Source organism: Saimiri boliviensis, chromosome 21 (assembly GCF_048565385.1).
Source record: "Saimiri boliviensis isolate mSaiBol1 chromosome 21, mSaiBol1.pri, whole genome shotgun sequence".
NCBI classification, from domain to species: domain Eukaryota; kingdom Metazoa; phylum Chordata; class Mammalia; order Primates; family Cebidae; genus Saimiri; species Saimiri boliviensis.
Window position 1 is genome coordinate 24,043,197 of NC_133469.1, and position 16,926 is coordinate 24,060,122.

The 16,926-nt window shown below is 43.2% G+C and overlaps 1 non-coding gene across 1 annotated transcript; it reads left to right on the forward strand.

The window, feature by feature from the left end:
- Positions 1–16,530: 16,530 nt before the first annotated feature.
- On the forward strand, positions 16,531–16,664 carry LOC120361076 (U4 spliceosomal RNA). Its single transcript, XR_005577438.1, has one exon. It is a non-coding gene; the product is annotated as a U4 spliceosomal RNA (small nuclear RNA).
- Positions 16,665–16,926: the final 262 nt, after the last annotated feature.

Genomic DNA, 16,926 nt, shown 5'->3' on the forward strand with positions numbered 1-16,926 from the left:
TTGGGGATCCTACAACGAACAGAGAAAAAAGACATACCATATCATCTAGCAGTCCCACTACAGGGTACACATTCAACCTACCTGTTCATCCACAGACAAAGGGATCAAGAAACTCTCATATACATACACTAGGGAATATTTTTCAGCCATCAAAATAATGAAACAGTGACATTTAGAACCACCCAAATGAACCTGGAAAACATGATGTTAAATGTAATGAGCTAGGAAAGGCCCAGAAAGAAACACTGCATGATACCACTCATGTGAAATCTTAAGGGGTTTACCTTAAAGGAGTAGAAAGCACAATATTGGTCACCAGAGTCTGGGAGTTAGAGGGGGAATGTGGATTGGTTATAGAAACAAAGTTATCTTAACATTAAAGGATTAAATCTTAGTGTTCTCCTCAGCCAAGAGACTACAGTTAACAATATTTTATTTTTTGAAAGAGCAAGAAGTGAGAATTTTGAATGTTCTCCCCACACAAAAATACCACCTGTATGAGGGAACAGAGATCCTAAGTACTCTGATTTGATCATTAATCTCTATGTATGAAAATGTACCCCTAATTTGGACCTTTATGTTGTGAAACAAAGTTCATAAATACATATTGCTAAAAATCACAGGGAACCACAACAGCAATGAATGTCTAAAAGAATCCTGAGAAATAAAATCAAAGTGAGGACTCAAAATCCTCGAAATCAAATTACATTGCCAAGTTGTAGTCACGCCGCAGATACATGGTACTTGCATAAAATCACATACCTAGAACTACGGACAAAACCAGGGAGGAGAAAAACAAGATCAGTGCAAACACGGACACACTCAACTCACTTTGATAAAGAACACCACAACGCGGAAGGCATTCCGCTCAGTGAACACATCTGAGAAAAATACCTGGATGCAGAAGAGAAATAGAACCCTTATTTTACACAATGTACGAAAATCACCCGGCCCCCAAATTAAAGGCCAAGACAAAAGACCATAAACCAGAAAATGTTTTTAACTAAAACACAGGTTGAGCATGCATTTTGGGTCACTTGCATCTCTGCTCACCTTTGCAAAGAGGAAAAGAAACAAACACCCTAGAAGAAAAACCTCAATAACATTAAATGCTTAGTCACTGATACATATTTTGGGTGACCAAAATTACATGGGTGACCAAAATTACATGCATGAAACGCAAAAGTAAACATGTGGGACTACATCTACCTGAAAAGTTTCTGCACAGCAAAGAAAACTACTTTCCAAATAAAAAAGCATCTTCTACATTACGCAAAAATTTCAGACAATCGCATTTCACAAGGAGCTGTCATCTAACACACACAAAAAAACCCACTAAAAAGTAGCAAAATAATCCAATCTAACATTTCTCAAAGAGCTTGAACAGACAATTCTGCAGACATAAAATCAAACAGATAAGAGATAAGGTCCTCAAAATTAACTATTCATTAGAAAACTGTAATCCAGTGCCGCAATGAACATACATGTGCATGCGTCTTTATACCAGAACAATTTATAATCCTTTGGGTATATACCTGGTAATGGGATTGCGGGGTCAAACGATATTTCTATTTCTAGATCCTTGAGGAATCGCCACAGTCTTCCATAATGGTTGTACTAGTTTACATTTCCACCAACACTGTAAAAGCATTCCTATTCCTCCACATCCTCTCCAGCATCTGTCTCCTGATTATTTTTTATTTATTTTTTCTCCTGATTCTTAAATGATCGACAATCTAACTGGCGTGAGATGGTATCTCAATGTGGTTTTGATTTGCATTTCTCTACTGACCAGTGATGATGAGCATTTTTTCATCTGTTTTTTGGCCACATAAATGTCTTCTTTTGAAAAGTGCCTGTTAATATCCTTCGCTCACTTCATGATGGGATTTTTTTCTTGCATATTTGTTTTAGTTCTCTGTAGCGGCACTGTTTACAATAGCAAAGACCTGGAACCAACCGAAATGCCCATCAAGGATAGACTGGATAAAGAAAGTGTGGCACATATACACCAAGGAATACTATGCAGCCATAAAAAAGGATGAGTTCATGTCCTTTGCAGGGACATGGATGAATCTGGAAAACATCATTCTCAGCAAACTGACACAAGAACAGAAAACCAAACACCACCATGTTCTCATAAGTGGGTGTTGAACAACGAGAATACATGAACACAGGGAGGGGAACATCATACACTGGGGTTTGTTGGGGGTTGGGGGGCTAGGGGAGTGAAAGCAGTGGGTGAGGAGGTTGGGGAGGGATAACGTGAATAGAAATACCTAATGTAGGTGACGAGGGGATGGAGACAGCAAGTCACCACAGCATGTGTATACCTATGTAACAATCCTGCAAGATCTGCACATGTACCCCAGAACTTAAAGTAAAATTTAAAAAAAAAAAAAAAAAAAAAAAAAAACTGATCACAAGAGGAAAAAAAATGTAATTCAAAACCACATATTCCCAGAAAGTTTTTAGAAAATAGGGGGAGCTGGACATGGTGGCTCACACCTGTAATCCCAGCACTTTGGGAGGCCAGGCAGGTGGATCACCTGAGGTCAGGAGTTTGAGGCCAGCCTGACAATATGGGGAAACCCCCTCTCTACTAAAATCACAAAAATTAGTCTGGCATGGTGGCGGATGCCTGTAGTCCCAGTTTCTCAGGAGGCTGAGACAGGAGAATTGCTTGAACCCGGGAGGCAAAGGTTGCAGTGAGCTGAGATGGCACCACTGCATCCAGCCTAGGCGACAGAGCAAGACTCAGTCTCAAAAAATAAATAAATAAATAAAAATAGGGATGTGGGTGTGGCTTTGAGAAAGGGGAACTCATACACTGCAGGTGGAAATGAAAATTAGGATACGCACCACGGAAAACAGCTAAATAACTGGAGACTCCTCAAAGACTCGAAACCACACATGTCCCCTGCTCTAGCGAGGTCTCTTTCTAAAGGTCCCGAAGCATCAAAAATAACCCTAGACCCCCAGCTCAGAGGCCCGCGCCGCTTGGAGGGACCCAGGTTCGGAGCTTCACAGCCAGCTCTGGGCCAAGGCGCTCCTAGACGCTGGATGCGGGCCGGACACCAGCCGGGAGGGGACGCGGACGCTGCCGCGGCCAGGACCCCACAACCGCCCCCACACGGACGACGAGGGCCCAGATGCCCACAGAGAAGTCAGGGCCCGAAAGCAGGGAGCAGCCGGGAGGAGCAGGGAGGCCCGAAGGGTTCCCAGTAGGGCCCACGGCCCCGCCACTTACCGCGGAGACCCGCCTCCTCCTCCGCCATCTCACGGAAGCCACCACTGCTTCTCCGAAGCTCGCTCCGGCCGCGCCGCCGCTCCTGCCGGGTCCACGCGAGACGCGCAATCTCGGCTTCCGTAGCGGCGCACGCTGGCAGCGTCCCTCGCGCCAGGCTGAAGCACCGCCCCGTCTTAAAGGGGCCACGGACTGGCCGGAGGCGGCTTCGGGTGTGGCGCGGGCCGAGCCTCTGTCCAGCCCCAGGGGTGAACGAAACTCCCAGACTCTCACCCTCCCCCGCCCTGGGGCCCTAGAGGTGGCAGGAGCGGAGCCCTGTGACCCCGGTCCCGACATCAGCTCCCTTGGCCTGCGGAGCGCCCGGGACCCGCCCCTCCCCTCCTGTGGACCTCCGCTTCAGGATCCTGAGGATCTGCAAAAGGACCAGAAAAGTCGTGACGAAACGGCGGTACAGGACCCTTACATGTCGGTAATAACCTCGAAGGTAAATGGATTAAATTACTTAAATTATTTAATGAAAAGATATAGAATAGCCGAATAAACTCAAAAACAAGACCAAGTGTATGCTGTCTACAGTAAGTCACTTCATCTACAAAGACAAAGTGAGATGATAGAACAAGATAAACTATCAAATGAAAACCAGAAAAATCACAAGAGTAGATACGTTAGATAAAGCTGACTTTAAGTCAAGAATGGTAAAGAAAGATGGCGAAAGCCATTATAAATTAACAAAGAGATCAATACAGCAAGAGGTTGTAACAGTTATAAATAAGTATGTACCCAACACTGGGGCACACAAATACGTAAAGTACATACTAATAGGCCTACGGGGAGAAATGGACTATAATCCAATAATAACAGAAAATTTCAGCACCACATTTTCATCAGTGAAACAAATCCAGACAAAATAATCATCTACAAGAAATAAATGGAGTTAAATTGCACTCTAGCAAAAGCAGTTCTAAGACGGAAGTTTATAGCAATAAATACCTGCATGAAAAAAAGAACTGTTTCAAACAAATAATCTGATATTATATTTCAGGGAACCAGAAAAACAAGAAAAAACAAAAGGTACAAAGTAGTAGAAGTAGTAAAAGGGAATAAATAATAAAGATCAGAATAGAAATAAACAAAATAGAAAATTTTAAAAATAGAAAAGATGAATGAGACAGTTGGTTTTCTGAAGATATAATCAACAATTTGTTAGTAGACTAAGAAAATAAGAGACAAGACTCAAATAAATAAAATCAGAGATAAAAAGGAGAAATTACAATTGATACCACAGAAATACAAAGGATTACAAGAGGTTATTAAGAACAACTATTTGCCTCAAAATGAAAAACCTGGAAGAAATGAATAAATTTCTAAATGCAAAACCTGCTGAGGCCGGGCGCGGTGGCTCACGCCTGTAATCCCAGCACTTTGGGAGGCCGAGGCAGGTGGATCACGAGGTCGAGAGATTGAGACCATCCTGGTCCACATGGTGAAACCCCGTCTCTACTAAAAATACAAAAAATTAGCTGAGCATGGTGGCATGTGCCTGTAATCCCAGCTACTCAGGAGGCTGAGGCAGGAGAATTGCCTGAACCCAGGAGGCGGAGGTTGCGGTGAGCCGAGATCGCGCCATTGCACTCCAGCCTGGGTAACAAGAGCGAAACTCCGTCTCAAAACAAAAAAAAAAAAAAAAAGAGAGAGAGAGAGATTCAGAGGTCATGGTTTCCTGCCCCATGGGACACACAGGCTTGTGAAATTTTTATGGATTGCCCACAAATCGCTGTCATTCGTGCTGTACAGTCTCTGAGTGTCAGGGAACACCACTGTCAGGGCCCTGGGTTCACATCTCTCCTGAGCCCCACACCTAAGCCTCTTACCTTTCCCAAGCAGGGTTCCTGGACTGCAAACCTGATGTAATCTCCTATTTGGAGGAAAGTGTATCGTCCTGGATGGTGTGGAGGACAGTTCCCAGGAGTCCCTCCCTAGGTGAACAGGCAGAAAGGGGTCCTGAGAGCTCATGCACAAGGCTGAGCAGCAAGCCAGTGGTTCCTATGATGCTGTCCTCAGAGCCTTGCCCCACCGGGAAATCAGGGCTGGACTTCAACAGGCAGCTGCCCAGCTTCGCCCCTAGTGCCGCTTGCTGTGCGTGAAACTTCCCTTGCTCCTTGTGTTGCTCGGCAGCGCGACTCTGCTTTTGTTCTTATCCTCGGTCATGCCACCTCTCCTAGGCTGTGCTTCCTCACCTCTGTTCTCTCAGCTGTACACACACTGTCTGTACCGCCAGCATTCCCTCCCTCTCTAAAGAAACCCCTCCGTTGCTCATTATGCAGCTTTCACCTGTTTCTCTCTCTCATGCCTTCCAGTGTTCCTAGGACCGTCAGCCTCTTTTCCATGCTTTGTTCTACACAGATGATCCCATGGCAGATACCGTCTGTCTACTACGATCCAAAGATGCTTTGAAATCCTTGTTTTTCGGAATTAACTGTGTTTCTTCCCTTCCTCATGTCCTCTCTCCTGTTGGTTTTCTTGATACTACACCTTGATTTGTATGCCTCCATATCCCAATTCCATCATCTTCTGCTCTTCGCTGTTTACCCTCACCTCTTGGAGCAGGCCCCAGGTCCAGTGGCTGCCAGTGCAGAAGGCTCACTGCACCACCAGCTCCCCTGCCTCCCAGCACCCAGCCTCTCTGCTCTGCCTCCCAGCACCCAGCCTCCTCCTCTGCGCTCCTATCTCCACTTGTGTCATCAGCTGTCACTTCCCATTCAGCCTCATTCGTCATCTGACCTTCCACGTCCCTCAGCACCCATAGCTTCTGTCTCTCTCCGTTCTGATAGAATCCCTTGTGCACTACTGCACTGTGTCAGCCTGTGTCATCATGGGCACTCGGACAGAACTCTCCATTACTCCTCTCTTCTCATGTGCCATCTTGAATGCCATCATTAGTCAAATACACTAAAAACTTCATTGTAACCATGACCACCACCTGGCAGAACCCACACTGTGATTCTCTGCTTCCTGCAGCCTTCAGTCTCTGCAAGATTTCTGTAATCACTCCTCCATTCACACGTGCTCCTCAGTTTCCTGCCTTCTTCACATGCAGCTTTCCCCATGTCAGATTCTGCATGTGTCCATTCTGCCCATCGCTTGATGACTTTATGAGGTATGGATTGTCCCTCTAGTCAATTCAGCAGTGACTGCTGATGGCAGCAGAGTGGGTGGACTGGGGCTGTCTTTACAAACCTGGCGACTTGCTGTTTCGGGAAAGTCATTGTGAAAATTTACAAGAACACACAGAGAAACAAGTTGTGTGCTAAGGAATTATTGGTGACATTTCACTGTGATTCAGGCATGTGGGGAATTCAGTTTATGCCCCTTTCCTTGCCTGGTAGTTATTGCTATGATCCCCCTTAACACTGTTCCCTTGTCCATTCTCAAGGGCCCAGTTTTCACCCATCAGTCATTTGATGAGGGAAGTCCTTATTTCCTTCATTTTCAACACTTCTAAACCTCTTACCTCTCCCTGTTGATGTCTTCCTTGCTCCTGTGTCACAGTGGCCCCTAGCTTGCGTGACATTCAAAATCAGTCAAAGCCACATACCTCTGTCTGAGACAACAAAATATAAAAGTAATAGTAACATGTTATATGGGCTTTGTTTTTATAAGTGATCAAGTAATTTTTTTCAGACCAGGAGACCAGACCTGGGACTGTAGAGTCAAATACGAAGCAAGTGATTTTTAAAGATTGTTCCCGAGGAACGATAATCACCAAAGGTAAAAAGGATAGAATGCATTATTCCACAAGACAAGTCACAGCATCTTTTGAGTGTTTAGAGAGTCATCTAGAGCAAATAGCATATACCCAAGAGAAAGGGCTGACTCAGGGGACCATTCACAAATGTAATGGATTGGAAGAAAAGCTTAGAGTGCTATCTATTGATACTCAAAACAATTTTCTTCGGGGAAAATGGTGCCAAAAGATGACAGTGATGACAGTCACTTTTCACATAACCTAGATCTAAGTAATCATCAGAGAATCTACCTGGGGGGGGGGGGGAGGAGGAAGAAACCACACAAATGTGACAAATGTGGGAAATACTTAAGCTGTGGCTCAGATCTTACTCAACACCAGCATGCTCATGCCGGAGATAACCTGGGCATTATTATTGGATAGCAAAAGTTTGGTACTAGGGAAAAGCCTTTCAAATGCAAACATTGTGAGAAGTCTGTAAGCAGGGGAACACACCTTACACAACATGAAAGATGTCACACAGTTGAAAGATTTTATGAATGTAATATCTGTGGAAAATCATTCAGCTGGGACTCATCCCTTATTCTACATCAGAGAACTCATACTGGAGAAAAGTGCTGAGTGTGGTGAACGTGGGAATGCCTTCATCCAAAGTGCATGCCTCATGCAACATCAGAGGATTCATACAGGAGAGACCTTATGAATGTCATCAGTGTGGGAAGGCCTTTAAGCAAAGTTGATATCTTTCTCTGAATTGGAAAACTCATAGTTGGGAGAAACCCTATGAATGTAATCAATGTGGCAAAGCCTTTATTCAGAGCGTGCATTCAACCGACTTGTAATAAAAGAACTCATTCTGGAGAGAAACCAGATGAACGTGTTGAATTTGGTAAAATCTTTAGTCCTAGTCCATCCCTACTGCGCCGTAAGAGGATTCATACTGGGGAAAAAATACTTCGAATGTAACGAATGTGGAAAAGCCTTTACCCAGAGTATTCAACTTACTTTATATCTGAGAACACATACTGGAAAGAAGCCCTATGAATGTACTGAATGTACCAAAGCCTATAGCCATAGATCATCCTTTATTCAGTATAAAAGGATTCATACTGGAGAAAAACCCTTTGAATGTAATGAATGTAGGAAGGCTTTCTGATGGAATACACACCTTACTCAAAACACCAGGTAATTCATACTGGAGATAAACTTTACAAATGCAGAAAATGTGACAAATCTTTCAGCAGAAGTACACGTCTCAATCAACATCAGAGAACTCATACTCAAGAGAAACCCTAAAAGTGTAATGAGTGTGGGAAAACCTTTGGTCAGAGTGCATATCTGATTCAACATCAAAGGATGCATACTGGAGAAAAGCCCTATCAGTGCATGGACTGTGGAAAGGCCTTCAACATAAATGCATACCTTGCTCAACATCAAAGGATTCATAAAAGAAAGAAGCCTTAGGCCAAGCATGGTGACTAATGCCTATAATCCCAGCACTTTGGGAGGCCAGGGTGGGCAGACCACAAGGTCAGTTCGAGACCAGCCTGACCAACACAGTGAAACCCTATCTCTACCAAAAATACAAAAATTAGCCAGGCATGGTGGTGTGCACTTTTAATTCCAGCTACTCAAGAGGCTGAGGCAGGAGAATCACTTGAACCCAGGAGGTGGAGCTGAGATCGTGCCATTGCACTCCAGCCTGGGTGACAGAGTATGACTCCATCTCAAAAACAAAACAAAACAAAACAAAAAACCTTAATGATGTGCTGAACACAAAGAAATTCAGACTAGCCTGGGTGCAGTGGTTCATACCTGTAATCTTTTGGAGTCCAAGGCAGGAGGATTGCATGAACACAGGTGTTTGAAACCAGCCTGGGCAACATAGCAAAACCTCATCTCTACTAAAAATTTTAAAAAATTATCCAGGAGTGGTGGTGTATGCCTGTAATCCTAGCTACTCAGGAGGCTGACATGGGAGGATCACTTGAGCCCAGGAGGTCAAGGCTGCAGTGAGCTACGATCACACTACTCTACTCCAGCCTGGGCAATAGAGCAAGACCTTGTCTCTTAAAAAAAAAAAAAAGGAATTCTGAATTGTATTTCCTAGAATTAAAAAAAAAAAAGGAATTCAGACTATGTTATTATTAAACAAATATATTTTATGTGGGAAATATTTCAGCATAAGCACAGGTATTCTTCAGCATTAATAAATTAATAGATGAATATAAACATAATTGTAGAAAATATGACTTCAATATTAATATGTTCATCATGAAGTAAACTGTGAAAGTAATAAATGTATGAGTTTTACTCTAATATTATCTCTACCGAAGAGGCAAAGAAAATACAAAGGAGAACTTTATACACAAAATTTTTTAAACACAAAGTCAGTCATGAAAGTTAGATCTTTTTATACATCATTTTGCATTTCCAGAATAGGGGTAGTAATAATGTCTAATGAATCTATGAATTATATTATATAAGAGGATGTGAGGCTCACATTTCAAATCCAGTGCCCCACTTCATGTATACATAGCTTTAAATACTGTAGATCAAAGGTCAGCAAACTATGACCCATGACCATAAAATCCTACCTGACATCTATCTTGTAAATAAAGTTTTATTGGAACACAGTCATATTCATTCATTTATACAGATACTTCTCAATTTACAATGGTGTTACATCTTTTCAAACATCATAAATCAAAAGTACTGTAAGTCAAAAATGAATTTACCAATTTTATATACTGGTAAAATATGTAATGGGAAAATACGTGATGGCAAAAATCATGTTGCTCTGGCAACACAGTAGAAATGATCCCCAACTTCTGATGGTTTGACTGACAATTTTTTGCATGTATACTATTGCAAAAGTGATATGCCTGCAGTAAAAATTGGAGCCCTATCTGTGATGCCCCTCAACTCATAATGGAGTTAAATTCCAATAAAATCCATTATTAAGTCAAACTATTATAAGTAGGAAACCATCTGTATGTTAGTTGTGGCAGCTTTTCTCTACGAAGGCAGAACTGACTAGTTGTGACAGAGATTGTGTGGCCTTGTGTTAGCTTGGTGGGCTGCTATTACAAAATACCACAGACTAAATGGCTTAAAGAATAGTCATTTATTTTTTCACAGTTCTGGCAGCTGGAACTTCAAGATCAAGGTGCTGAAGGTTTGCTTTCTCCTGAAATCTCTCCCCTCAGCTTGCAGATGGCCATCTTCTTACTGTGTCCTTACATGGCCTTTCATATGTGTGGAAGCAACCCTGGTTTCTCTTCCTCATCAGATAAGGACACCAGCATTATCAGATTAGGGCCCAACCCTTATGATCTTACTGAACCTCAATTACATCTTTTTTTTTTTTTTTTTTTTTTTGAGACAGGGCCTTGCTCTGTCACCCAGGCTGAAGTGCAGTGGCGTGATCTCAGCTCACTGTAACCTCTGTCTTCTGAGTTCAAGCAGTTCTCCTGCCTCAGCCTCCCAAGTAGCTGGGATTACAGGAATGTGTCACCATGCCCGGCTGATTTTTGTAATTTTAGTACAGATGGGGTTTCACCATGTTGGCTAGGCTGATTTCGAACTCCTGGACTCAAGAGATCCACCTGCCTCCACCACCCAAAGTGCTCAGATTACAGCATGAACCACCCTGCCCATCCTCAATTACATCTTTAAATGTCACATTGGGTGTTAACGGCTTCAATATGTGAATCTGGAAAGAACAGTCTGCAACAGGCCTGCAGTGCCTGTTTGCTGAACTCTGTGAAGGTATAAAATCAACTGTAATTAATATGTCCACATTCTATAGTGTACACAGATTTCTAAATATATAAAATTGGTAAATTAGGGCAACATACTAGTCAAAATATAATGTGTACCATGCTGGTACCATACATGAACTCCTGGCCTCAACTGATCCACCTGCCTCAGCCTCCCAAAGTGCTGGGATTACAGGCGTGAGCCACTGTGCCTGGCCTATTTTAGTTATTTTAAAATGTACAATTAAGTTATTATTAACTGTATTCTGTTGTGCTATAAAATAGTATATTTAATTTTTTTTTTTTTTTTTTGAGACGGAGTTTCGCTCTTGTTACCCAGGCTGGAGTGCAATGGCGCGATCTCGGCTCACTGCAACCTCCGCCTCCCGGGTTCAGGCAATTCTCCTGCCTCAGCCTCCTAAGTAGCTGGGATTATAGGCACGCACCACCATGCCCAGCTGATTTTTTTGTATTTTTTTTTTTTTTTTTTTTTTTTGAGACGGAGTTTCGCTCTTGTTACCCAGGCTGGAGTGCAATGGCACGATCTCGGCTCACCGCAACCTCCGCCTCCCGGGTTCAGGCAATTCTCCTGCCTCAGCCTCCTAAGTAGCTGGGATTATAGGCACGCACCACCATGCCCAGCTGATTTTTTTGTATTTTTAGTAGAGACGGGGTTTCACCGTGTTGACCAGGTTGGTCTCGATCTCTGGACCTCGTGATCCACCCGCCTCGGCCTCCCAAAGTGCTGGGATTACAGGCTTGAGCCACCGTGCCCGGCCTAATTTTTTTTTTAACAGAGGCTTGATCTGTTGCCCAGGCTTGAGTGCAGTGGTGCCATATGGTCTCACCATGACCTCTGCCTTCTGGGTTCAACCGATTCTCCTACCTCAGCCTCCCAAGTAACTGGGACTACAGGCACACGCCACCATGCCTGGCTAATTTTTGTGTTTTTTATAGAGACGGGATTTCACTATGTTGGCCAGGCTGGTCTCAAACTCCTAACCTCGTGAACTGCCCACCTTGGCCTTCCAAAGTGCTGGGATTAAAGGTGTGAGCCACTGTGCCCAGCCTAATAGTATATTTTAATATAGTCAGTCTCTTAATCAGATAGTATAACTCATTCACCTTTATTCTTCTTCCATATTTTCCCAACTATATTTGGTCCTTTGCTTTTTATTTTATTTTATTTATTCATTTATTTTTTGGGACAGAATCTCACTCTGTCGCCCAGGCTGGAATACAGGGGCATGATCGTGGCTCACTGCAACCTCAAACTTCTAGGCTGAATGGATTCTCCTGCTTCACCCTCCCAAGTAGCTGGGACTAGAGGCACATGCCACCATGCCTGGCTAATGTTTGTAGAAATGGGGTCTTGCATGTTGCTTAGGCTCATCTCAAACTCCTGGCCTCAAGCGATCCTCCAGCTTCAGCCTCCCAAAGTGCTGGGATTACAGGTGTGAGCTATCCTGGCCAGCCACACTTTATTTTATAGGCTAGTTTGTGATAAAAGAAAAAATTTTTTTTCTTAAATGCTTAACAAAATTTATTATCTGGGAATGGAAATTTTTTTTGAAAAGTTTTAAATTATAGTCTTACTTTTTTTAGATATAGGGCTATTTCAATTTTCTTTTCCTTTTTTGTGTCAATTTAGTAAGCTTTATTTTCATTGAATTGTCCATTTAATCAAGTTGTCAAATTGTGTGCAATTTGTTAACTTTACTCCCTTTATATATATATATGTATATATATATATTTTTTTTTTGAGACGGAGTTTCGCCCTTGTTACCCAGGCTGGAGTGCAATGGCGCCATCTCGGCTCACCGCATCCTCCGCCTCCTGGGTTCAGGCAATTCTCCTGTCTCAGCCTCCTGAGTAGCTGGGATTACAGGCACGTGCCACCATGCCCAGCTAATTTTTTGTATCTTTAGTAGAGACGGGGTTTCACCATGTTGACCAGGATGGTCTCGATCTCTCGACCTTGTGATCCACCCGCCTCGGCCTCCCAAAGTGCTGGGATTACAGGCTTGAGCCACAGTGAAGTCTTATTCAGTCACCCAGGCTGGAGTGCAATGGCATGATCTCAGCTCACTGCAACCTCCACCTCCTGGGTCTACGCAACTCTTGTACCTCAGCCTCCCAAGTAGCTGGGACCACAGGTGCACTCCACCAGGCCTGGCTAAATTTTGTATTTTTAGTAGAGACAAGGTTTTACCATGTTGGCCAGGCTAGTCTTGAACTCCTGACCTCAAGTGATCCACCCGCCTTGACCTCCCAAAGTGCTGGGATTACAGGGATAAGCCACTATGCCAGGCCCCTTAATATGCTTTTAATGTCAGTAATAATTGTAGGTATCTCTCCTCTTATTTCTTATATTTATAATTTAAGTTTTTGCTCCTTTTTTGATCAGTTTCACAAGGAGGTTATTTTATTTATGTTTTTAAAAATTCAGCTTTTGGCTTTGTTGATTTTCCTTATTTATCCGTTCTCTATTTTATTAACTTCTGCTCTTAAATATTTTTCTCCTCTACTTTTCAAGTTTAATTTTTTGTTATTTTTATTTAGTAACTTAAATTATGCTTTTAAACATATTTTCTAATATATGAATGTAAACCTATAAATTTTCGTCTATGCACTGTTTTAGCTGCATCCCATGAGTTTTGATATGTATTTGTATTATTATTTAGTTTAAAATATTTTCTTTTTTTTTTTTTTGAGACGGAGTTTCGCTCTTGTTACCCAGGCTGGAGTGCAATGGCGCGATCTCGGCTCACCGCAACCTCCGCCTCCTGGGTTCAGGCAATTCTCCTGCCTCAGCCTCCTGAGTAGCTGGGATTACAGGCACGCACCACCATGCCCAGCTAATTTTTTGTATTTTTAGTAGAGACGGGGTTTCACCATGTTGACCAGGATGGTCTCGATCTCTTGACCTCGTGATCCACCCGCCTCGGCCTCCCAAAGTGCTGGGATTACAGGCTTGAGCCACCGCGCCCGGCCTTAAAATATTTTCTAATATCTCTTGTGGTTTCTTTTTGACACACGGTTATTTATTTATTTTAATTATTTTATTTATTTATTTATTTGAGACAGAGTCTGCCTCTGTTGCCCAGGCTGGAGTGCCGCAGTCCAATCTCAGCTCACTGTAACTTCCACCTCCCGGGTTCAAGCAATTCTCTCTGCCTCTGCCTCCTGAGTAGCTGGGAATACAGGTGCCCACCACCACGCCTGGCTAATTTTTGTATTTTTTAGAAGATACGGGGTTTCACCATGTTGGCCACGTTGGTCTTGAACTACTGACCTCAGATGATCTGCCCGCCTCGGCCTCCCAAAGTGCTGGCATTACAGGCATGAGCTACCATGCAGGGTCAACACATGGTTATTTATAAGTGTGTTGGTTAATTCCCAAGTATTTGGAGAAGCTTTATCTATATTACTTGTTTTTTATTTCTCATTTAATTTCATGGTCTAGAAAATATTCTGTTAAGTGGTTAAGTCCTTTTGAGTTTATGAAATTGTTTTAACTGGCATCATCTAGTCTATCTTGATGTGTGTCCCATAGTCGTTTGAAAAGAATGTGTATATTGTGGCTGGGTATGGTGACTCACACCTATAATCCCAGCACTTTGGGAGGCTGAGGTGAGTGGATCATCTGAGTCCAGGTGTTCAAGACCAACCTGAGCAACATGACAAAACTCCATCTCTATGAAAAATTTAAAAAATTTGCTGGGTGCAGTGGCTCACATCTGTAATCCCAGCACTTTGGGAAGCCGAAATGGGTGGATCATCTGAGGTCAGGAGTTTGAGGCCAGCCTGATCAACATGGAGAAACCCTGTCTCTACTGAAAATACGAAATTAGCCAGGTGTGGTGGCACGTGACTGTAATACCAAGTACTCAGGAGGCTGAGGCAGGAGAATCACTTGAATGTGGGAGGCAGAGGTTGCGGTGAGCTGAGATCATGCCATTGCACTCCAGCCTGGGCAGCAAGAGTGAAACTCCATCTCAGATAGATAGATAGATAGATAGATAGATAGATAGATAGATAGATAGATAAATTATCCAGTCATGGTGGCATGTTCCTGTAGTCCCAGCTACTCAGTAGGCCAAGATGGGAGGATCACCTGGGCCTGGGGAGGTCAAGGCTGTGATGAATGGTCACGACACCACTGCATTCCAGCCTAGGCAACAGAATGAGACCCTGTCTCAAAAAAAAAATGAGTATTCTACAATTGTTAAGTATATTACTCTGCATAGTAATTAGGTCAAGTTGATTAATACTATTGTATAATTCTTCTGATTCTTACTTTTTTGGTCTGTTAATTCTATTAATTACTAGGAGAGAATTGTTCAAATCCCTTCCAAATATATTTGCAGATTTCTCTATTTCTTCTTTTACTTACGTCAATTTTTGCTTAATGTATTTCCAATCTCTATACATGTAGGATTCTAATGTCCTCAGGATTAACTGACTCTTTAAAAAAAAAAAAATTTTAGGGCCGGGCACAGTGGCTCACACCTGTAATCCCAGCACTTTGGGAGGCCGAGGCAGGTGGATCATGAGGTCAAGAGTTCGAGACCAGCCTGACCAACATGGTGAAACCCCATCTCTACTAAAAATACAAAAATTAGCCAGGCATGGTGGTATGTGCCTGTAATCCCAGCTACTCAGGAGGCTGAGGCAGGAGAATTGCTTGAACCCTGGAGGCAGAGGTTGCAGTGAGCCGATATTGTGCCACTGCACTCCAGCCTAGGTGACAGAGCGAGACTCCGACTCAAAAAAAAATTTTTTTTTTGTTTGCTTTAAATTCTGGGATACATGTGCAGAGCATACAGTTTTGTTACATAGTTATATATGCGCCATGGTGGTTTGCTGCACCTATCAATCCATCATCTAGGTTTTTTGTTTTTTTTTGGGATGGAGTCTTGTGCAATGGGGCTATCTCGGCTCATTGCAACCTCTACCTCCTGGGTTCAAGCGATTCTCCTGCCTCAGCCTCCCAAGCAGCTGGTACTACAGGCATGCACCACCATGCCTGGCTAATTTGTGTATTTTTAGTAGAGGCGGGGTGGGTTTCACCATGTTGGCCAGGATGGTGTCAAACTCCTGACCGTGATCTGCCCACCTTGGCCTCCCAAAGTGCTGGGATTACAGGAGTGAGCCATCGCTCCTGGCCTTCATCATCTAGGTTTTAAACCCCACATGGATTAGGTATTTGTCCTAATGCTGTCTCTTCCCTTGCCTCCCACCCTACGACAGGCCCCAGTGTGTGATGTTCCCCTCCCTGTGTCCATATGTTCTCATCGTTCGACTCTCACTTAGGAGAAAGAACATGCAGTGTTTGGTTTTCCGTTCCTGTGTTAGTTTGCTGAGAATGATGTCTTCCACCTTCATCATGTCCCTGCAGAGGACATGAACTCATTCTTTTTCATGGGTGCATAGTATTCTATGGTGGATATGTGCCAGATTTTCTTTATCAAGTCTGTCATTGATGGGCATTTGGGTTGGTTCCAAGTCTTTGCTATTGTAAATAGTGCTGCAATAAACATATGTGTACATATGTCTTTATAATAGAATGATTTATAATCGTTTGGGTATATACCCAGTAATGGGATTGCTGGGTCAAATGGTATTTCTGGTTCTAGATCCTTGAGGAATCACCACACTGTCTTCCACAATGGTTGAACTAATTTACACTACCACCAACAGCATAAAAGCATTCCTATTTCTCCACAGCCTCACCAGCATCTGTTATTTCCCGACTTTTTAATAATCGCCTTTCTAGCTTTGCGCAGTGGCAGTATCATAGCCAATGAGGTTTATCCGAGACGCGATTATTGCTAATTGAAAACTCTTCCCAATACCCCTTGGCAACGACTTGGAATATAGTTGGCACTGTCATTTTTCTCTACGGAGACTGAATATTCCAGTATTAACAAACAGGTTCTTTCCAATTTATGAGATAGAAAGCGTAGCAACCAACATACTGCCAAAAGCGCTTTGTGTTTGTAAGTCGAAGTTGGTGTTGCGGTGGTCTCTACCTAAGCTCTCCCGCCTGCTGCTTCCGCAGCGTGGAGCACAGCTGGTCGTCCCTCTGCGCCCTGCGGTTCGCTTTCCCACGGCTCACTCTCCTCGCTCCAAATTCGAGTCTCAACCCGGTCAACCTGTGACGTCAGTTT